The sequence below is a fragment of the Rhinoraja longicauda genome, chromosome 24, assembly GCF_053455715.1.
Source record: "Rhinoraja longicauda isolate Sanriku21f chromosome 24, sRhiLon1.1, whole genome shotgun sequence".
NCBI classification, from domain to species: domain Eukaryota; kingdom Metazoa; phylum Chordata; class Chondrichthyes; order Rajiformes; family Arhynchobatidae; genus Rhinoraja; species Rhinoraja longicauda.
In genome coordinates, this window is record NC_135976.1 from 30,560,886 (window position 1) to 30,584,338 (window position 23,453).

General features: G+C 47.3%; 1 protein-coding gene across 3 annotated transcripts in view; it reads left to right on the forward strand.

The window, feature by feature from the left end:
* Window positions 1-23,453, forward strand: part of lrrn2 (leucine rich repeat neuronal 2) — a 127,269-nt gene that overhangs the window by 92,758 nt on the left and 11,058 nt on the right. Inside the window, exons 1-2 of one of the 3 annotated variants that reach the window (XM_078420963.1) lie at window positions 15,032-15,164; window positions 21,693-21,739. The gene's annotated coding sequence lies outside the window, so the exon portion shown is untranslated. Of the gene's footprint in view, window positions 1-15,031; window positions 15,165-20,545; window positions 20,689-21,692; window positions 21,740-23,453 lie in introns of those variants that run through there. The other 2 variants (XM_078420962.1, XM_078420964.1) reach the window with 2 other exon arrangements.

A 23,453-nucleotide genomic window follows, 5' to 3' on the forward strand; every position in this document is an offset into this window, starting at 1 on the left:
GGTAGTTAATGTTGTACCTCTATTTAAGAAGGGCTGTAAGGAAAAGCCTAGGAACTGTAGACCAGTGAGCCTAACAGAGTAAAGTGGGAAGAAATATTCAGTAGAAAACTGAATATCTTGCCATGGGGCAGCTCAGTGGTCCAGCGGTAGAGTTGCTGCCTCACAGCGCCAAAAAACCTGGGTTCGATCCTGACTACGGGTGCTGTCTGTATGGAGTTTGCACGTTCTCCCCGTGACCTGTGTGGGTTTTCCCCGGATGCTCCGGTTTCCTCCCACATTCCAAACAGACGTGCCGGTTTGTAGGTTAATTGGCTTGGTATAAGGTAAATTGCCCCTCGTGTGTGTAGGATAGTGTTGGTACGCGGGGATCGCTGGTAAGATGAGAATTAGGGGAAAACCAGCAGATGTTACATTATGCATTGCCTGTCAGGGATAATAGATTTTGATGTTTGATGCTCAAAACAGCAGGAGCTCGATATCAAAAATTAACAACAAATAAGCGAAATTTAAATGAAAACTTCTTGTTGGGTCTTTTATATCCTTACACGATAAATCATGAAAGTGTACAGCAAGAGACATCCATTTCTAAAGCAGCTTATGCAGCTATTGAGCCGTTTATAATGCTTTGCTTCTGGATAAAATAATGCCCCATAAAATTTGTTAATTTAACTTATATTTTTAATTATCTCTCGCACTTGTTACGATTGAAGCTGGGTTTAATTTCAATGGGAAACAGAGCAGGGAAACACAACGGGAAAAATACCCAAAGCTAATTGCTGCACTGTGTCTGTGGTACCAGATGTGAAGGCAGTTGTCAGGCAAGTCAGCCGGAGAGGATGCAGATGTAACTTTGGCACAACAGGCTGACTCAGCAATTGGGTGGTTGGGAGAGTACCACCGGCACCCTCGTCCTGCAAAGTCCACCGGTCAAACAAGAGCACACTTTCGGCCCGCCTAGTCCGTGCCGACCAACGATTGCCCGTACCACTTGCTCTGCGTTACCCCACCTTCGCATCCTACACACTTAGACAATAGGTGCAGGAGTAGGCCATTCGGCCCTTCGAGCCAGCACCACCATTCACTGCGATCATGGCTGATCATCTACAATCAGTACCCCGTTCCTGCCCTCTCCCCATACCCCCTGACTCTGCTATCCTTAAGAGCTCTATCCAGCTCTCTCTTGAAAGCCATCCAGAGAATTGGCCTCCACTGCCTTCTGAGGCAGAGAGTTCCACAGATTTACAACTCTCTGACTGAAAAAGTTTTTCCTCGTCTCCGTTCTAAATGGCCTACCCCCTTATTCTTAAACTGTGGCCCCAGGTTCTGGACTCCCCCAACATTGGGAACATGTTTCCTGCCTCTAACGTGTCCAACCCCTTAATAATCTTATACGTTTCGATAAGATTTTCATAAATTCATAAGATCATAAGTGATGGGAGCAGAATTAGGCCATTCGGCCCATCAAGTCTACTCCGCCATTCAATCATGGCTGATCTATCTCTTCCTCCTAACCCCATTCTCCTGCCTTCTCCCCATAAACCCTGACACCCGCACTAATCAAGAATCTATCCATCTCTGCCTTAAAAATATCCACTGACTTGGCCTCCACAGCCTTCTGTGGCAAAGAATTCCACAGATTCACCACCCTCTGACTAAAGACATTTCTCCTCATCTCCTCCCTAAAAGAACGCCCTTTAATTCTGAGGCCGTGACTTCTAGTCCTAGACTTTCCCACTAGTGGAAACATCCTCTCCACATCCACTCTGTCCAAACCTTTCACTATACTGTACGTTTTTTTTTAGAGATACAGCGCAAATACAGGCCCTTCGGCCCACCCAGTGATCCCCGCACACTAACACTATCCTACACCCACTAGGGACAATTTTTACATTTGCCCAGTCAATTAACCTACATACCTGTACGTCTTTGGAGTGTGGGAGGAAACCGAAGATCTCGGAGAAAACCCACGCAGATCACTGAGAGAATGTACAAACTCTGTACAGACGGCGCCCGTAGTCAGGATCGAACCTGAGTCTCCGGCGCTGCATTCGCTGTAAGGCAGCAACTCTACCGCTGCGCCACCGTGCCGCCCTTAATGAGGTCCCCCCCCATTCTTCTAAACTCCAGCGAATATAGGCCAATTGCCTTTAAACGCTCATCATATGTTAACCTACTCATTCCTGGGATTATTCTTGTACACCTCTTGTAAATTTTACAGCTTTGGGTTGCCCCAAATTACTTTCCTACCAGTAAAATTCTTCAAAATTCTTCGACCCGAACCGTCACCCATTCCTTCTCTCCAGAGATGCTGCCGCCCCGCTGAGTTGCTCCAGCTTTTTGTGTCTATCTTCGGCTTAAACCAGCATCTGCAGTTCCTTCCGACACATATTGCACATTTAGCATTGCTTCTGGAATCTGGTCAATGGAGCCAAATTTCAGAGGTGAAGTTCTATGAGCAGATGATATTACTTCATGTTAGCGCATTCAAAGGCAGATGAAAGTCTGTTGTAATATATTTTGAAGCCCCTTTGATTTTTCTTCGGGGTTCTTGGCAACAGACCGCCAGTGCCGTGGTGTCGCTGGGTCAGCCCCAGAGATCCCGGTTCGATCCTGACTTCTGGCCTTGTCTGTTTGGAGTACGCACGTTCTCCCTGTGACCCCGTGTGTTTCCTCCGGGTGCTCCGGTTTCCTCCCACGTTAAATGATTATCTCAAAGATGTAGAGGTTTGTAGGTTAATTGGGGCTCTGTAAAATTGCCCTCAGATGTGGATGAGAAAGTGGGATAACATGGAACTAGTGTGAAGGTGTGATCGATGGTCAATGTGGACTAGGTGGGCTGAAGGGCCTGTTTTTTCATGCTGTATCTCTCAACTAGAGTTGCCAACTGTCCCGTATTAGCCAGGACATCCGTATATTGGGCTAAATTGGTTTGTCCCGTACGGGACTGCCCTTGTCCCGTATTAGGCCTGGGGGGGGTGGGGCGCTGTAGGCCCAGACACTGTAGGCTCGGACACTCTAGGCCCAGACACTGTAGGCTCAGAGGGCGGTGCAGGCCCGTACACTGTAGGCCAGGGGACCGCTGTAGGCCCGGACACTGTAGGCCCAGAGGGCTCTGTAGGCCTGTACACTGTAGGCCAGGGGACCGCTGTAGGCCCGGACACTGTAGGCCCAGAGGGCTCTGTAGGTCCGTACACTGTAGGCCAGGGGATCGCTGTAGGCCCGGACACTGTAGACCCGAGGGGTGCTGTAGGCCCGGGGGCCCGGGCGCCGCCTAACGGAGGTGGCGTAACAAACCGCCTCCCGGCCCAGGCGGCCGCCATTGGTGGAGCGGGAGCACGTGGCCGCTGGCTGGGTGAGGTCACGTGGGGCGCGGGGCGGTGACGTCACCTTTTGTCCCTTATTTGGGAGTGAGAAAGTTGGCAACCCTACTCTCAACTAAAATCTAAAGTAAACTAAACTGAACCTCTAATACCTCGAGATGCAAGGGCAGTCCTGGAGGTTGTGTAAATCCTTGTCTAAGGCCTCCCATCTTGGCGGCATTGTGACAATGTGACAATGCTGTGTACATTTCTGTACTCTTCGGGAAATCGTAAACAAATTGAAGTTGTGACCCTAAACCCTGGATCCCAAAGAAAGCTAAGAGCCTCAATTTTCTCAAAGAAGATTGGTGCAAACACTTGTTTGCAGCAATTTATAAGTAATTTACAGAAACCGTTTTCCAACTCCCTGTCACCACTCAATGGATTTGAGACATTTAAAATAAGACCAGCCTGAGCTATAGTGGGTGGCCAACTGTTCCATGCACTGGGGCGGCACGGTGGCGCAGCGGTAGAGTTGCTGCCTTACAGCGCCAGAGACCCGTGTTCCATCCTGACTGCAGGTGCCGCCTTTTCGGAGATTGTACGTTTAGTTCAGATCAGTTTCCTCCCACACTACAAAGACGTACTTGAATGTTTTCAAGAGAGAGTTAAATATAGCTCTCAGGGCTAACGGAATCACGGGATACGGGGAGATAGCAGAAACGGGGTACAAATTTTTTGGATGATCAGCCATGATCATATTGAATGGCCCGAAGCTCGAAGGGCCAAATGGCCTACTCCTGCACCTATCTTCTATGTTTCTATCGAAGGTATTTATTCACAAAATGCTGGAGTCAACAGGCAATAGACAATAGGTGCAGGAGGAGGCCATTCGGCCCTTCGAGCCAGCACCGTCATTCAATGTGATCATGGCTGATCATTCTCAATCAGTACCCCATTCCTGCCTTCTCCCCATACCCCCTGACTCCGCTATCCTTAAGAGCTCTATCTAGCTCTCTCTTGAATGCATTCAGAGAATTGGCCTCCACTGCCTTCTGAGGCAGAGAATTCCACAGATTCACAACTCTCTGACTGAAAAAGTTTTTCCTCATCTCAGTTCTAAATGGCCTACCCCTTATTCTTAAACTGTGGCCCCTTGTTCTGGACTCCCCCAACATTGGGAACATGTTTCCTGCCTCTAACTTGTCCAACCCCTTAATAATCTTATACGTTTCGATAATGTCTCCACTCAGCAGGTAACTCAGCAGGTCAGGCAGCAGCTCAGGAGAGAAGGAATGGGCGACGTTTTGGGTCGAGTTCTTTCCTACACTTTCCCTATTTCTGCTCAGTTTACCTACGTTCTCCTGAAATCCGCTTTCTGTTTTTTTTCTGTTTCCTACATTGCTAAGTGTTCCTTTGTCATTGAAGTTCAAAACTCTACTCCTTTTACCCAGAATACCTGAAACGTCGCCCATTCCTTCTCTCCTGAGATGCTGCCTGACCTGCTGAGTTACTCCACCATTTTGTGAATAAATACCTTCGATTTGTACCAGCATCTGCAGTTATTTTCTTACACTTCTATGTTTCTATGTCCAGGTTTGTAGGTTAATTGGCTTGGTGAACGTGTAAATTGTCCCTGGTGTGTGTAGGATAGTGTTAATGTGCAGGGACCGCTGGTCGGTGCAGACTCGGTGGGCTGAAGGGCCTGTATCTCTAAGACTATAACTAAAACTAAAATCCCCAGCTTCTCCACATTTACTTAATCACTGTTATCACTCGCACAGAGCTGCTCTGAATCTGCCAATCTCCTCAAAGTGTGATGCTTTAGGATTGGTATGACTTATTCCTTTTTTGTATTAGTGCCCTTATTTACAAAGCCATGCATAAAATACACTTTCTTAAGCAGTCTAAACCCACTCTACCACCTTCAAACTTTTGAATATGAATGATCCCTCTGGGCATGGACTCCCACACAATCCTTTCAAAGTAGCTGCCTATTATCTCTGTGCTTTCTGCCTTCTGAACTCCCCCACTCTCCTCTCACATTAAACTGAATTTTCTATATTTCTGAAGACAAACACAAAACTGTGGAGTAACTCAGCGGGTCAGACGTCATCTCTTGAGGGAAGAAATAGGTGACGTTTCGGGTCGAGTTCCTTCGTACACTTTCCCTATTTCTGCTCAGTTTACCTACGTTCTCCTGAAATCCGCTTTCGTTTTTTTTTCTGTTTCCTACATTGCTAAGTGTTCCTTTGTCATTGAAGTTCAAAACTCTACTCCTTTTACCCAGAATAAGCTTACTGCTTCTGACAAGAAAGTCAATTTCCTCGCGCTAATCCCTCAGGAACATCCCAAAGCATGTTTCTTTCCAATCAGAAAAACAACTGTTCACTATTTCTCTTTGCGCTTATCCCTTAGCCGATTATTACCCAAGGTGCAATGGACTCTTTGATAGGTTTTGCACCTACTTTAGTTTAACCTAGTTTAGTTTAGTTGAGTTTATTGTCACGTGCAATGAGGTACAGTGAAAAGCTTTTGTTGCATGCAGTGGAAAGACAATATGTTATAGTACGATCGTAATACAATGCAGGGCGGCACGGTGGCGCAGCGGTAGAGTTGCCGCCAAACAGCGCATATATATACTGATATATAGACACACAGGACAAGTTTTTTTTCAGAGAGAGTGGTAGACATTTGGAACACACCGTGAGGGGCGGTGATGGAAGCAGATACAACAGTGGCTTTTAGGAGGCTTTTAGATAGGCATATAGAGTCATAGAATGATACAGTGTGGAAACAGGCCCTTCGGCCCAACTCGTCCACACCAGCCAACAATGTCGCAGCTACACTAGTCCCACTTGCCTGCGCTTGATCCATAAGCCTACAAACCTGTCCTATCCATGTACCGGGCCAACTGTTTCTTAAACGATGGGATAGTCACAGCCTCAACTACCTCCTCTGGCAGCTTGGTGGGAAGAAGCAGGGTGGGGGCCTTACCTTCAAGGTCGGCTGCAGGAGGTGCCGCGGGGTACCAAGGCTGGGCAGATGGCCGGACAAGGAGAGGGACGAACATTCGTGGAACAACAAGAGGTAGCAGCGGCAGAGTTACTGCCTCACAGCGCCGGAGACCCGGGTTCGATCCCGACTGCAGGCGCTGTCCGTACGGAGTTTGTACGTTCTCCCTGTGACCTGCGTGGGTTTTCTCCGAGATCTTCGGTTTCCTCCCACACTCCAAAGACGTACAGGTTTGTAAGTTAACTGGCTTGGTAACTGTAAAAAAATATATATTTAAAAAAATTGTCCCTAGTGGGTGCAGGATAGTGTTAATGTGCGGGGATCGCTGGTCGGTGCGGACTCGGTGGGCCGAAGGGCTTGTTTCCGCGCTGTATCTCTAAACTAAACTAAACTAAAACTAAAAGACAGAGGCGATGGCTGGAATGGGCCCTTAATGCCAGCTTACAGTGGGGACTGCGAAATGGCACCAAAATCTGACCACTATTGTAGACTCAGTGGGCAGTGTTCCATGCATTATGTACCTAACTGGGCATTGTACTTATGAATGTCAATAATCTTACTGATCTATATTCTAAAACAAATCTCCCTATAACTTAGTACACAGGATAATAAAGGAACCATAAATGAACTGAGGTGGGGGGGGGGAGAAGCAGGGGCCGAGGATCTTTTAAAAAAAAGAGGATTTTAGAATAATGGACACAAAATGCCGGAGTAACTCAACGGGACAGGCAGCATCTCTGGAGAGAAGGAATGGGTCGAGACCCTTCTTCAGATTCTTCGGCGTCAGAGGAAGGGTCTCAACCCGAAACGTCACCCATTCCTCCTCTCCAGAGATGCTGCCTGTGCCGCTGAGTTACTCCGGCATTTTGTGTCTCTCTTCGGTTTAAACCAGCATCTGCAGTTCCTTTGTGCAGACTTTAGAGTGATCCCAGGAATGGAGTTTGGACGGGTAGATAGGCACATGAATATGCATGGCATGGAGGGATATGGATCACCTGCAGGCAGAAGGGACTAGTTTAAATTAACATCGTGTTTGGCACAGGAATGGACAGATTGGAAAACAAAATTTTCCTTTTGAGCAGGGAAGGCTGAGGGGGAAACGATTTAATGGAGGAGATTAAAATTATAAATGGTTTCGAAATAGTAAATAAGGAGAAGCTGTTTAGAGGTGCCAGAAACGGAAGGCATATTTAACCACCGTTGTCAGTAACGTATTTAAGTTGATGGGCAAAAGACCCTGAAGGGACAGAACAATAAAAGTCGTTTGCAGCCACTTGTTATGATCTGGTGTTCAGTGCTTGAAAGGTTGACGAAAGTGGAGTGACTTACGTATATCCTGCAAAAGGAAATTGGATAAGTACTTAACGAGGGAAGGTTTGAATGGCGACACATGGGATTAATTGGACGATTCCTTTAAACAGGTAGAATGGATACACTGGGCAAAATGACTACCTTCCACGCTCTTGGCATGTATGCTTCACCACACAGCAATAACCTCTCACTCCTGATTTCAGCTCTTTTTGATCATATTAATGTGTGTTTGAGGATTACACTACGCCTTGACTGTGTTTATATCTGTCCCTTTCCATTAGCTCCGATTTGTCTAACACCAGTGCTCATTTCTGATAAATTATTTTCTTCAAAGGCTTTTGGATAAAGTGTAAATGATGCAGTTTAGTACACAGCATCTTAGTTTAGTTTAGTTTAGTTTGGAGATACAGCGTGGAAACAGGCCCTTCGGCCCACCGAGTCCGCGCCGACCAGCGATCCCCGCACATTAACACTATCCTACACACACTAGGGACATTTTTTACATGTACCCAGTCAATTAACCTACATACCTGTACGTCCTTGGAGTGTGGGAGGAAACCTAGAGCCCGGAGAAAACCCACGCAGGTCACGGGGAGAACGTGGTCGGGATCGAACCCGGGTCTCTGGCGCTGCAAGCGCTGTAAGGCAGCAACTCTACCGCTGCGCCACCGTGCCGCCATCTTGTTTAAGATTATGGTGCAAGGAGACACAGGTTAAGAAGTTAATGCTAAAAAAACGTACACCTTGCGTTTAGGCAGTGCTTTATCACTGAGTCCCATTCCTACCGTCTGAAGAACGGTCTCGACCCGAAACGTCACCCATTCCTTCTCTCCTGAGATGCTGCCTGACCTGCTGAGTTACTCCAGCATTTTGTGAATAAATACCTTCGAATTCCTCCAATAGTTTAGTTTAGTTCAGAGAGACAGCATGGAAACAGGCCCTTCGGCCCACCGAGTCCATGTCGACCAGCGATCACCCCTACACTAGTTCTATCCTACACACGAGGGACAATTTTACAGAAGCCAATTAACTTACAAACCTGTCAGTCTGAAGGAGGGTCTCAACCCGAAACGTCACCCGTTTCATCTCTCCCGAGATGGTGCCTGACCTGCTGAGTTACCCCAGCATTTTGTGTCTACCTTCAGCTTACAAACCTGTACGTCTTTGGAGTGTGGGAGCAAACCTGTACGTCTTTGGAGTGTGGGAACAAACCAGATCACGGGTAGAAAACCCACATGGTCACGGTGAGAACCTGCAAACTCTGCACAGACAGCACCCGCGGTCAGGATGGAGCCCGGGTGTCACGCGCTGAAAGGCAGCCGTTCTACCGCTGCGCCACTCTGCCGCCCGTTACAAGAATGGATTTTGTGTCATTTATATACTAAAACGCTCGTTTGTTATCTTGTTTGTGACTGAACTTCGGCCAAAACGGTACACGATAGCGCGACAACTTTAGGCCCACCTTACTCACCATTGTCACTTTAGTGATAATGCAAGTCGTTTTATTGAAATCGGTCTTATATTTTTTAAGTTATTCACATTTTAAAGTTTAAAAGGAGGGGAGGGGAGGAGGGAGGAGGGAAGGAGGGGGGAAGGGGGGAGTGGAGGAGAAGAGAGAGGGGAGGGGGCGTTGAGGAGAGAGGGGAGGGGGGGAGGACAGGGTGCTGCACCAATGCAGGAGAGGTTTGGGCCCAACGGGTCCACTTGGTCTAGTTCACCATAAAAATCTTGCGACTGGGATTGGCTTCGAACCCACAATGTAAAACTTATTAACAGTTTACAAGATGTTGGCCTCGAATATCAAAGGGGCCTTCACCTCATCTAAGAAGGGAGCATCAGGATTTACGTAACTTATAACTGGTTATCGCACTGTGATGGAGGTTCAACGGCATATGGGGGAAACGCAGGTAGCTGGGACTAGGGCAGCACAGTGGCACAGCATTAGAGTTGCTGCCTCACAGCGCCGGAGACCCCGATTCAACCCTGACTACTGGTGCTGTCTGTATGGAGTTTGTACGTTCTCCCCGTGACCGCGTGGGATTTCTCCAGCTGCTCCGGTTTCCTCCCGCACGCCAGGTTTGTAGGTTGATTGGCTTCTGTAAATTGTTCCTGGTGTGTAGGGTAGTGCTTGTTTAAGGGCTGCTTGCTGGTCTGCATGGACTCGGTGGGCCAAAGGGCCTGTTTTACACGCTGGAAATCTAAAGTCTACAGTAAAGTCCAAAAGTCTCGTGTGGATGAGGCATGTTGGTCGGCATGGGCAAGTTGGGCCGAAGGGCCTGCTTCCATTGTGCATGGCTCAATGACTGTGCCCTAACCGTCTGCTTGACCAATTAAAGGAACATGTGCTGAAGGAGGGTCTCGACCCGAAACGTCGGCCGTTCCTTCCATCCAGAGATGTTGCCCGACCCGCTGAGTTACTCCAGCATTTTGTGTCCGTCATTCCCTTGATCTTAGTGACCACTTCGCCACCTTTCAAAGGATAGCTTGCAGTCCTCCGCAGTCAATAAGTGGAATTGTTTTTTATTCTGTGTGTGTCGTGATTTATCTGTTGTAATCACGGAATGGCCATGGGCCTCAGTGTCTGTAGAAGCTATCCATCCAAAACCACATTCTTCTTAAACAAATTACCAGGTCTTGCTGTGCAACAAACTACAAACCTTCTCCCAGTTTAAAAAAAAATCAATTTTCAGGTTATATTCTGGTATTGTTTGTGACAGGACATATAATTGAACATTCTGGCAAACGAATTATGTGTTTTTTACTTGTGTGGGAACATACTCTGTGGTACCAGCTGACTGTGTCTTTATCAGTCTGAAGAAGGGTCTCGACCCAAAATGTCACCCATTCCTTCTCTCCTAGATGCTGCCTGACCCGCTGAGTTACTCCAGCATTTTGTGATACCTTCGTGTCGTTTATCAATAGTTTTCCGCAGAGAGTTGGGGCTGTGGGGTTAAAAGGTTTCTGACTTTCATTTTTGATATATTTCTTTTGACTTTCCCTTTTTACTTACATGTGTAATCCCGAGGCAAGACTCGAAAATTCATTCAATTTCTCATATTCCTGCACTATCTCCCTCGTCTCGTGAAGCAACATGAGTTGAGAATATTGCCTTCCTGTCTTACACCGACACCCCAGCCAACTGATCCTGCAGCAGATAAACAATGAACTGCAGAGTCTATGCACAAAATCCTGGAGAAACTCAGCGGGACAGGCAGCGTCTCTGGATAGAAGGAATGGGTGGACTGGTCTCTGGCGCTGAAAGCGCTGTAAGGCGGCAACTCTACCGCTGCGCCACCGTGCCGCCCTTTGTCCGGCTTCTCCTCCCTTCCAGTTTTCCCCCCTCCCCCCACCCCCACCCCACAGTGATTCTGAAGAAGGGTCCTGGTTAGAAACATCACTAACCATGTTCCCCAGAGATGCTGCTTGACTCACTGAGTCACTCCAGTACTTTGAGTCCTTTTACATATTGACCGCGATTGCATTCAGGGCCCCACTGCATGTTTTGCCGCAAGATGGCGCCGGCGATGGCTGCCACGGTGAACCGCTCCTTGCTGTTTTGTGTGTGTTTGTTCGTTTGTATCGTCTGTGAAAATCCCACAAAGCTTAATGTTTTAATGCTTTACGGTTCATTCTTTACCGTTTACCGTACGTCCGTGCTGTTACTTGCGAGCGGAGCACCAAGGCACATTCCTTGTATGTGGACACACTTGGCTAATAACATTTATTCAAGATTCAAGATTCACGATTCAATACCTCCTCAATATTCAATGTTGCATCTATGACCCGCGCTAAATGCCAAGCAAATTGCCAGTTGATTGAAACTACTCAATCATAATGACTATCTAGATGCAGGTATTTATTTCCCAGGTGGAAGGTCAAACCGGACATATTTCCTTTTCCAAAACAGATGGCAGAGAAAGGTTAAAAGTTACGGTCTGTCGAACAGCACAATGATCATATGTACAACTTGACGTTAAACCAGGAAATGCTAAAAACATTTAGCAGGTCAGGGTGCAACACTGGGAAAATAAAATAAGTTCATGTTTTCAGGCACAAGACCAATTGTCATTATTTAATTTCACATTAGTGTGGAAACACAATGGACGGGCAAAGTTTAAAGGAGACTAGACCAAGTGGACCTGTTGGGCCCAAGCCTCTCCTGCATTGGTGCAGCACCCTCTCCTCCCCCCCTACCCCTCCTCTCTTCCACAGATTTCCACAGATTTACAACTCACTGACTGAAAAAGTTTTTCCTCATCTCCGTTCTAAATGGCCTACCCCTTATTCTTAAACTGTGGCCCCTGGTTCTGGACTCCCCCAACATTGGGAACATGTTTCCTGCCTCTAACGTGTCCAACCCCTTAATAATCTTATATGTTTCTATAAGATCCCCTCTCATCCTTCTAAATTCCAATGTGTACAAGCCTAGTCACTCCAGTCTTTCAACATATGACAGTCCCGCCATTCCGGGAATTAACCTAGTAAACCTACGCTGCACGCCCTCAATAGCAAGAATATCCTTCCTCAAATTTGGAGACCAAAACTCCACACAGTACTCCAGGTGCAGTCTCACTAGGGCCCTGTACAACTGCAGAAGGACCTCTTTGGTCCTATACTCAACTCCTCTTGTTATGAAGGCCACCATTCCATTGGCTTTCTTCACTGCCTGCAGTACCTGCATGCTTCCTTTCAGTGACTGATGCACTAGGACACCCAGATCTCATTGTACGTCCCCTTTTCCTAACTTGACACCATCCAGATAATAATCTGCCTTCCTATTCCTACCACCAAAGTGGATAACCTCACACTTATTCAACTGCATCTGCCATGCATCCGCCCACTCACACAACCTGTCCAAGTCACCCTGCAACCTCATAGCATCTTCCTCACAGTTCACACTGCCACCCAGCTTTGTGTCATCTGCAAATTTGCTAATGGTACTTTTAATCCCTTCATCCAAGTCATTAATGTATGCCCATTAATGACGTTTGAAGAAGGGTCTCGACCCGAAACGTCACACATCCCTTCTCTCCAGAGATGCTGCCTGACCTGCTGAGTTACTCCAGAATTTTGTGATGTCATGATGATTATGATCTCTTCAATTTATGTTCAGCTTTTAGACTTTACTTTAGACTTTAGAGATACAGCACGGAAACAGGCCCTTCGGCCCACTGAGTCCGCACTGGACAGCGATCACCCCGTACATTAACGTTATGCTACACACTAAGGATAATTTACAATTTTACCGAAGGCAATCAATTACCGAAGGCACCCAGATTTGTGTCATCTGCAAATTTGCTAATGTTACTTTTAATCCCTTCATCCGAGTCATTAATGTATGCCCATTAATAATGCCCATTTCATATCTCGTAGTGTTGCCACGACATTCATTGTGTGGATTTGCAATTGTGTGGGTTCCATCGTTTTCAAGATCCAGTATATCAACGCTCCATCTCTGGGAACGCAGGAGAGATGACAGGCCCGCATATGAGTCACGCTTTCAAGAGGAGAGGAGAAATCAGAGAAAAATAAGTTTTACCAGAGTTTTTCCAGAAATCTTGCCCACACATTGATAGATAGTTGAGCAGTGGTACAGCTGCTGCCTCACAGCGCCACAGACCCGGGTTCAATCCTTACTTTGCGTGCTGTCCGTATGGAGTTTATATGTTCTCCCCATGACCTGCATGTGTTTTCTCTGCGTGCTCCGGTTGCCTCCCACACGCCAAAGACGGACAGGTTTGTAGATTAATTGCCTTCGGTAAAATTGTGAATTGTCCTTAGCGTGTAGCATAATGTTAATGTACGCGGTGATCGCTGTCCAGTGCGGACTCAGTGGGCCGAAGGGCCTGTTTCCGTGCTGTATCTCTAAAGTCTAAAGTAAAGTCTAAAAGCTGAACATAAATTGAAGAGATCATAATCATCATGACATCAGAAAAATGCTGGAGTAACTCAGCAGGTCAGGCAGCATCTCTGGAGAGAAGGAATGTGTGACGTTTCGGGTCGAGACCCTTCTTCAAACTGATGTCAGGGGGGTGGGACAAAGAAAGGATATAGGTGGAGACAGGAAGACAGTGGGAGAAAGGGGAAGGGGGAAAACGTCACACATTCCTTCTCTCCTGAGATGCTGCCTGACCTGCTGAGTTACTCCAGCATTTTGTGATACCTTCGATTTGTACCAGCATCTGCAGTTATTTTCCTACATAATCACCATAATCATACTTTATTAGCCAAGTACATTTTGCAACATTCGAGGAATTTCATAGAAGGAATGGGTGACGCTTCAGGTCGAGGCCCTTCTCCAGACCCTCTGGATGGAAGGAATGGGTGAAGTTTCGGGTCGAGACCACCCTTCAAAAGGTTCTCGTCCGAAGGAGGGTCTTGACCCGTGATGTCACCCATTCATTCTATCCAGAGACGCTGCCTGTCCCGCTGAGTTACTCCAGCACTTCGTGTCTAGGTTCTGTGTAAACCGGCATCTGCAGTTCCTTCCTTCACAGAATGAATAGAGCTAACTGAGTACATATCAGTGATTGAGGTTGACCACATAACAGTAGACAATAGACAAAAGACAATAGGTGCAGGAGTAGACCATTCAGCCCTTCGAGCCAGCACCGCCATTCAATGCGATCATGGCTGATCACTCTCAATCAGTACCCCGTTCCTGCCTTCTCCCCATACCCCCTCACTCCGCTATCCTTAAGAGCTCTATCTCGTTGAACTCCCCCTCCTCCTAACTTGACACCATTCAGATAATAATCTGCCTTTCTATTCTTACTTCCAAAGTGAATAACCTCACACTTATCTACATTAAACGGCATCTGCCATGTATCCGCCCACTCACACAACCTGTCCAAGTCACCCTGCAGCCTTATTGCATCTTCCTCACAATTCACACTACCCCCCAGCTTAGTATCATCTGCAAATTTGCTAATGGTACTTTTAATCCCTTCGTCTAAGTCATTAATGTATATCGTAAATAGCTGGGGTCCCAGCACCGAACCTTGCGGTACCCCACTGGTCACTGCCTGCCATTCCGAAAGGGACCCATTTATCCCCACTCTTTGCTTTCTGTCTGTCAACCAATTTTCTATCCATGTCAGTACCCTACCCCCAATACCATGTGCCCTAATTTTGCCCACTAATCTCCTATGTGGGACCTTGTCGAAGGCTTTCTGAAAGTCGAGGTACACCACATCCACTGACTCTCCCCTGTCAATTTTCCTAGTTACATCCTCAAAAAATTCCAGTAGATTTGTCAAGCATGATTTCCCCTTCGTAAATCCATGCTGACTCGGAATGATCCTGTTACTGCTAACAATGGAGACTGCGCTACAAAAGTAATTCATTGGGTGTCAAGTGGATGTGAAAGGCTTTCTGTGTAAGTGCAACACTTTGCTTTCCCTGCAGGTCATGAAATCTCTTGTTCAGGGGTCTGTGGTCTGATGGGCACTGACTGCTTCCTGTCGTTTCCTTCCTTCATTTATTTGGAATCTTTTTGCAAGGAAGGGTAGATTGCACGGAGAACATTTCCTCCATAAGGTATCGCTTTTTTTTTTGTTGCCAAGATCAGGCTTATTGTGATTAATATCGGCGTGGAGCAAATACCACAGGGCCACACACTAATATATTACAGGCAAGCCGCAAATGGAGAAGCTAAAAATAAGTGGCAGAGTAATGAGCCTGAACTCCCATCTCAGTGGGGGTGTGATAGCAAGCTATAAAAAGCAAGGGTAAATGTCTTCTTTAGTGGTCCTCGATGGAGCTTCACCAGACAGCAGTGAGCGGTATCACTTTGACATTGAATTTGCAAATGTATTAGTGCAGGCTCAAGCTAACTCTGTTTGGTTTTAACGGAACCGCAGATGCTGGTTTACGCCAAAGATGGACACAAAATGCTGGAGTAACTCAGCGGGTCTGGCAGCATCTCTGGAGAAAAGCAATAGACGAGGTTTCAGCTTGAGACCACAATTCTGACGTTTCGGGTCCAGACCCTATTCCTTTTCTCTAGAGATGCTGCCTGCCCCATCGAGTTACTCCAGCATTTTGTGTCTATCCTCTGTTTAGTTTTAGTCTAGTTTAGAGAGACAGCGTGGAAACAGGGCCTTCGGCCCGCCGAGATCGCGCCGACCAGCGATCCCCGCACACTACCACTGTCCTACGCACCAAAACAATTTACAGTTTCTTTTACCAAAGCTACAAACCTGAGATAGACACAAAATGCTGCAGTAACTCAGCGGGACATGCAGCATGTCTGGAGAGAATGAATGGGTGACATTTCGGGTCGAGACCCTTCTTCAGACTGGTGTCGGGGAAGAGGGGGGTGCATAGATAAGGAAGTGTAAGGTGTGAAAACAGGACAAAGGGAGTGGCAATCAAGGAGATTGTAGAATAGATCATTGTTCGCTGGGAGAAGGTAACAACAAAACAGAGATAAAATGTAGTCGGAGTCTGCAAGACTGGTCGGAGAACCGGAAAGGCGGAGGGATGGAGAGAGCATTTTCAGTCAGAGAGTTGTGAATCTGTGGAATTCTCTGCCTCAGAAGGCAGTGGAGGCCAATTCTCTGAATGCATTCAACAGAGAGCTGGATAGAGCTCTTAAGGATAGCGGAGTCAGGGGGTATGGGGAGAAGGCAGGAACGGGGTACTGATTGAGAATGATCAGCCATGATCACATTGAATGGCGGTGCTGGCTCGAAGGGCCGAATGGTCTCCTCCTGCACCTATTGTCTATTGTCTATTGAGAAGGTAACAACAAAGCAGAGATAAAATGTAGTCGAAGTCTGCAAGACTGGTCGGAGAACCAGAAAGGCGGAGGGATGGAGAGAGAGGGAAAGCAAGGGTTACTTGAAGGTAGAGAAGACAATGTTCATACCGCTGGGTCCACGCCCCAACCTACAAAAGTGCACGTCTTTGGGACGTGGGGGGAAACCGGAGCACCCGGGGAAAACCCACGCAGTCACAGGGAAAACGTTTTTCTTGCTGGAACTCTGATTTATGTCAGAGAACTCCCCATCCAACAGCACTATTTGAGAATCATCCTCAGGACTGGCCGAGTCAAGGTGACAAGTTACCATCATTTGCTCTGTTGCCTTGCCAGCGAAACCCAGAACTCAAAATAAATGAATACATATTTTAAATATTTTCCAGGCGATCTTTCTAACATTGCACAGAAAAAATCAAACACTAAAAATACATCCTGAATTTCAATGGCCTCTCTGATGTGTCTCTTGGGCTCTTGTGACAAGTTCAGTCGGAAAATTTCAATACTGCAAATTCAAAAGTTCATAAGCGATAGTAGGAGAATTAGGCCATTCGGCCCATCAAGCCTACTCCGCCATTCAATCATGGCTGATCTATCTTCTCCCTCCTAACCTCATTCCCCTTGCCTTCTCCCTATAACCCCAGACACCCGTACTAATCAAGAATATGTCTATCTCTGCCTTAAAAACATTTATTGTCTTGGCCTCCACAGGCTTCTGTGGCAATGAATTCCGCAGATTCACCACCCTCTGACTAAAGAAATCCTTGCTGTAAGACCGGGGTAGGAGTGGATTCACGCGCAATAATATTCTTCACAAAACGTGTGTTTTGTTCCAATTCCAGATTCAGTGTAGGGAAGGAACTGCAGATGCTGGTTTGAACCGAAGCTAGACACAAAAGGCAGGAGGAGTAACTCAGCGGGGACAGGCAGCATCTCTGGAGAGAAGGAACGGGTGAAAGTTTCGGGTCGAGACCCTTCTTCAGACTGAATTAACCTCAGTCGACACGCCACCAGCAAATGAGAGGATCTCTGGGAATTAAAACCTGAGCACAAAGTACTTGAGAAGATAAACCGGGCAGCAAAAAAAAATCAGACGAGAAAATAAACGGAAATGGGGTTAATATTTAAAGTGAAGAGCTTGCCTGGAATATAGAGGAGAGCACTAAACAATTGTGGAGAATTTAGAGGAGGGAGTTTAATGCAATATTCGGAAAGAGGATCGAGGCATTTATTTGCGTGGAATGCAAATCAGCTGGTGATATACTAGGGAATAGGAAGGCTCAGGAGCATTTTATAGGTCAACATCTCCATTTAATTACCTTCTAAAGAACGTCAATGTAGAGTCTGCTCCTGTTAACGACTCCCTAGACTATCACAGCCAACCCTGGTGCCCTGTTCATTTTCTGTGTTGCTGACTTGCTTACTGACTGCCGTTCCGAGCCACTCCCAGGCCAGGTTTACTGAATCTTCAATTTGGCTGCAGATTTGATTTGCGGTGCCTACTCTCATTCCTTTCACTCTCGTTCATCTTCCCCTCTCTCTCCCCCCCCCCCCCCCCCCCGCTCCAGTGGCACTTCTGCCCGGCTTATCTGGCTAATCATACGCTTTAGTATAAAAACATCAGAGCAGCATTCTCTGGAGTAATCGAGTCACAGAGATGAGCACTCTATATTCTTTGTGGGTATTTATTCACAAAAATGCTGGCGTAACTCAGCAGGTCAGGCAGCATCTCAGGAGAGAAGGAATGGGTGACGTTTCGGGTCGAGACCCTTCTTCAGTCTGAAGAAGGGTCTCGACACGAAACGTCGCCCATTCCTTCTCTCCTGAGATGCTGCCTGACCTGCTGAGTTACTCCAGCATTTTGTGAATAAATACCTTCGATTTGTACCAGCATCTGCAGTTATTTTCTAACACTATTCTTCGTGGGAGCGCTTTCGAGTGGATAATCCAGGGTATTTAAGTGAGGATGCGATTCCAGACCCGCCTGCTGGAATCTCAACAACGGCCATTCGGCCCATCGAAGGTTTCCAGCCGCCAGCTGTACGCTAAGGCCTCGCCTGCCATCTCTCTCAGCAGCGTCTGAAAGTCGCTCCTCGCCACTTTAAGGAGAAGAATTGCCAAGGGTTGCCCTGTCTTCAAGTGTCAGCGGCTGGCTTGTGATCTTCTCCCATCTACGAACAGAGTCATACGGCGTGGAAACAGGCCCTTCGGCCCAACTTGCCCGCACCGACCAACATGTCCCATCTACCCTAGTCCCACCTGTCTGCATTTGGCCCATATCCGTCTAAACTTGTCCTATCCATGTACCTGTCTAAATGTTTCTTAAACGTTGCAATAACACCTGCCTCAACTACCTCCTCTGGCAGCTTGTTCTATACACCCACCGCCCTTTGTGTAAAAAGGTTACCCCTCAGGTTCCTATTAAATCTTTCCTCCGCCCCCCCACCTCAAACCTATGTCCTCTGGTTCTCGATTCTCCTACTCTGGGCAAGAGATTCTGTGCATCTACTTGATGTATTCCTCTCATGCTTTTATACGCCTCTCGTCCCTCACCCCTCGTCCTGCTGCGCTCCAAGGAATATGAGAATAGAGCTCCTAGCCTGCTCAACCTCTCCCCATAGCTCTAGCACTCGAGTCCTGGCAACATCCTCGTAAATCTTCTCTGCACCCTTGACAGCAGCTAGATATCTTTCCTATAATGTGGTGCCCAGAATTGAACACAATACTCCAATGTGGCCTTGCCAACGTCTTATGTAACAGCATCATGACAACTATACTCAATGGAATCATAGAGCGAAGCTGAATGAAAAACAGGCCCTTCGGCCCACCTTGTCCGAGTTGGCATTCTGGGCTAGTCACATCTGCCCGCATTCGACTCCTATCCCTCTAAACCCTCCGTCGCCATAGATCTGTCCATGTGGATCAGCTGTACTTCGAGGAAACTAGGCCTGAAACTTAGCTTGGCCTAAAATCAAACCCTATAGTTTGACGCAGCGGTAGACAATAGACAATAGACAATAGGTGCAGGAGTACGCCATTCGGCCCTTCGAGCCAGCACCGCCATTCAATGTGATCATGGCTGATCATTCTCAATCAGTACCCTGTTCCTGCTTTCTCCCCGTACCCCCTGACTCCGCTATCCTTAAGAGCTCTATCTAGCTCTCTCTTGAATGTATTCAGAGAATTGGCCTCCACTGCCCTCTGAGGCAGAGAATTCCACAGATTCACAACTCTCTGACTAAAAAAGTTTTTCCTCATCTCTGTTCTAAATGGCCTACCCCTTATTCTTAAACTGTGGCCCCTGGTTCTGGACTCCCCCAACATTGGGACCATGTTTCCTGCCTCTAACATGTCCAACCCCTTAATAATCTTATACGTTTCGATAAGATCCCCTCTCATCCTTCTAAATTCCAGTGTATACAAACCCAGTCGCTCCAGTCTTTCAACATATGACAGTCCCGCCATTCCGGGAATTAACCTAGTAAACCTACGCTGCACGCCCTCAATAGCAAGAATATCCTTCCTCAAATTTGGACACCAAAACTGCACACAGTACTCCAGGTGCGGTCTCACTAGGGCCATGTACAACTGCAGAAGGGCCTCTTTGCTCCTATACTCAACTCCTCTTGTTATGAATGCCAACATTCCATTGGCTTTCTTCACTGCCTGCTGTACCTGCATGCTTCCTTTCAGTGACTGATGCACTAAGACACCCAGATCACGTTGTACGTCCCCTTTTCCTAACTTGACACCATTCAAATAATAATCTGCCTTCCTATTCTTACCACCAAAGTGGATAACCTCACACTTATCCACATTAAACTGCATCTGCCATGCATCCGCCCACTCACACAACCTGTCCAAGTCACCCTGCAACCTCATAGCATCTTCCTCACAGTTCACACTGCCACCTAGCTTTGTATCATCGGCAAATTTGCTAATGGTACTTTTAATCCCTTCATCCAAGTCATTGATGTATATTGTAAATAGCTGCGGTCCCAACACCGAGCCTTGCGGTTCCCCACTAGTCACTGCCTGCCATTCTGAAAGGGACCCATTTATCCCCACTCTTTGCTTTCTGTCTGTCAACCAACTTTCTATCCATGTCAGTACCCTACCTCCAATACCATGTGCTCTAATTTTGCAGTTTTGTAGAGTTGCTGCCTTACAGTGCTTGCAGCGCAAGAGACCTGGGTTCGATCCCGACCACGGGTGCTGTCCGTACGGAGTTTGTACGTTCTCCCCGTGACCGCGTGGGTTTCCTCCGAGATCTTCGGTTTCCTCCCACACTCCAAAGTACAGGTTTGTAGGTTAATTGGCTTGGTATAAATGTAAAATTGTCCCTAGTGTGTGTAGGGTGGTGTTACTGTGCGGGGATCGCTGGCTCTGTGCGGACTCGGTGGGCCGAAGGGCCCTGTTTCCACGGTGTATCTCTAAACTAAACTAAAAGTTTTCACGGAAACTGTGGTATGATCTGAGTCATCATTATTTATTCCTGATTCACTCATAACAGTATAACAGTATAACAGAACTTTATTGTCATTCGGTATAAATACCGAACGAAATTTCAGCAGTCACAAGACACAGCAAAAAAGAAAAGAACACAGGACACCCGACCCCAACACAAACATCCATCACAGTGACTCCAAACACCCCCTCACTGTGATGGAGGCAACAAAACTTCCCCTCTCTTCCCCCCGCACCCACGGACAGGCAGCTCGACCCCTACCGAGGCAAACGACACGCACAGCCCCCGCAAGGGGATGGAAGGCCCCGCGGCCGAGCCACCCCGGGCACCGAAACGTCCCGCGGCCGCACCGGGCGATGTTAAGTCCAGCGGCCGAGCCGCGCCGGGCGATGGAAGGCCCCGCGGCCGCTGCTAAGTCCCGCGGCCGAGCCGCGCCGGGCACTGTTAGGTCCCGCGGCCGATGGAAGGTCCAGTGGCCGGGCCGAGCCGCGCCGGGCGATGTAAGGCCCCGCGGCCGATGGAAGGTCCCGTGGCCGAGCTGCGCCCCGGAGAAGAGACCTAATAAAAGAAAGGTTTCCCCCCCACCCCCACCCCCACCCCCACCCCCACACATACACAGCCAAAAACAGAAACAAAAACCATAAAAGACAAACAGATTGCCAGAGAGCCGCAGCCGTTAGGCGCAGCCACACGTACCCACCAGTATGCGAGGAAATAATATCTCGTTTTTCATAACAACAGAAGCGGGTTTACATTAAAAAGCTAAGACCACATTTCTTATTTGAATGGAACTTAAGACACTTGTGATTGATTTGTATTTTTGTCACATTTATCCTAGATTACTGGATCCTTTCGGATTTTGCGTGAACATTTTATCTGCACCGGGTAAGGTCAATTATATATTTTTTAGGAATTTAAGCATTAAATAATAAGACATCAGATTCGAGGTACTCCATTTGAAAATCAAAATTGCAATATTTTTCTCTCCCCAAAATTTAGCCACACCTATTTAGTTAAAATAGCTTTGTGTGATCATTTTTGAAGGCCCCATTCAATTTTTCAACGTTGATCATAAGATCCTTAGACAGAGGAGTAGAATTAGGCCATTCGGCCCATCGGGTCTTCTCCTCCATTCGATCATGGCTGATCTATTTACCCTCTCAATCCCTTTCTCCTCCCATCTCCCCATTAAACGTTAGCCATTGACTTGGTCTCCACAGCCATCTGTGGCAAAGAATTCCACAGATTCACCACCCACTGACTAAAGAAATTCCTCCTCATCTCCAGTCTAAAGGTGTGGCCGTATTAATAACACCATATTAGGAACCACCACATTAGTAACGTCATATTAGTAACTACCCGGCTAGTATCACCACATTTATACATCCAGTGCATGTAAGTAGACTTGATGGGCCGAATGGCCTAATTCTACTCCTAAAATCTATGAACTCATGACCTTATGACACAGCCCAGACCATTTCTTTCTTTGTTTTTTCTGTCTCACGCACACTCTCTCTCTCACGCACTCTCTCTCTCACACACTCTCCCTCTCTCGCATACACCCTCGCTCTCCCTCTCTTCTCTCTTTCAGACACACAATCCCTCTCTCTCTCAAACCCCCCCTCTCTCTCTCCCTCTCATGCACACTCTCTCTCGCGCACTCTGTCTCTCTCACACACTTTGCCTCGCTCTCCCTCTCAACTCTCTCTCGTTCATACATTATCTCTCTCTCACACACACGCACACACACACATACACACACACACACACACACACACTCTCTCTGTTGCAAAACAGTGCCTTCAGTGTTTTCTGGACTACCATGTGCAAGCATTTCTGACCTTAATATCACTCCAGCCACTAGCATGAGGATAGCATTCATTCAAGAGACGATTTGTTGAACAGGGCGACTGTCCCAGAAAACACTTGAGTCTTTTAACCCTCTCAAGACCAATCCCTACAACTATCTACAAGCACATTTCCTTACAGCTGAAGAATGAACATACCTCCTCCTTCTAAATTGTCAGACACTCTTTGTCTGATGGGAGTCATCCAGACAAATTACTATGTACTTCCAACCACGAACGTACATAGGTAATGCACAATGGCATTAAGTTAATGCTCCATGACATTGCGCTGGTTACTAATATAAATGCTCCGGGGAAAGAAAGCAGAAGGTAGGTATAATAGAAGAAAGAAGTCAGTTTGAAGACACAACTAAATCGGTCACGGTGGCGCAGCGGTAGAGTTGCTGCCTTACAGCGAACGCAGCGCCGGAGACCCGGGTTCGATCCCGACTACGGGCGCCGTCTGTACGGAGTTTGTACGTTCTCCCCGTGACCTGCGTGGGTTTTCTCCGAGATCTTCGGTTTCCTCCCACACTCCAAAGACGTGCAGGTTTGTAGGTTAATTGGCTTGGTAAATGTAAAAATTGTCCCTGTTGGGTGTAGGGTAGTGTTAATGTACGGAGATCACTGGTCGGCATGGACCCGGTGGGCCGAAGGGCCTGTTTTGCGCTGTATCTCTAAAAAAACGAAAACTAAATCAAAGTGATTATAGAGTCATACAGTGTGGAAACAGGCCCTTTGGCCCAACTTGC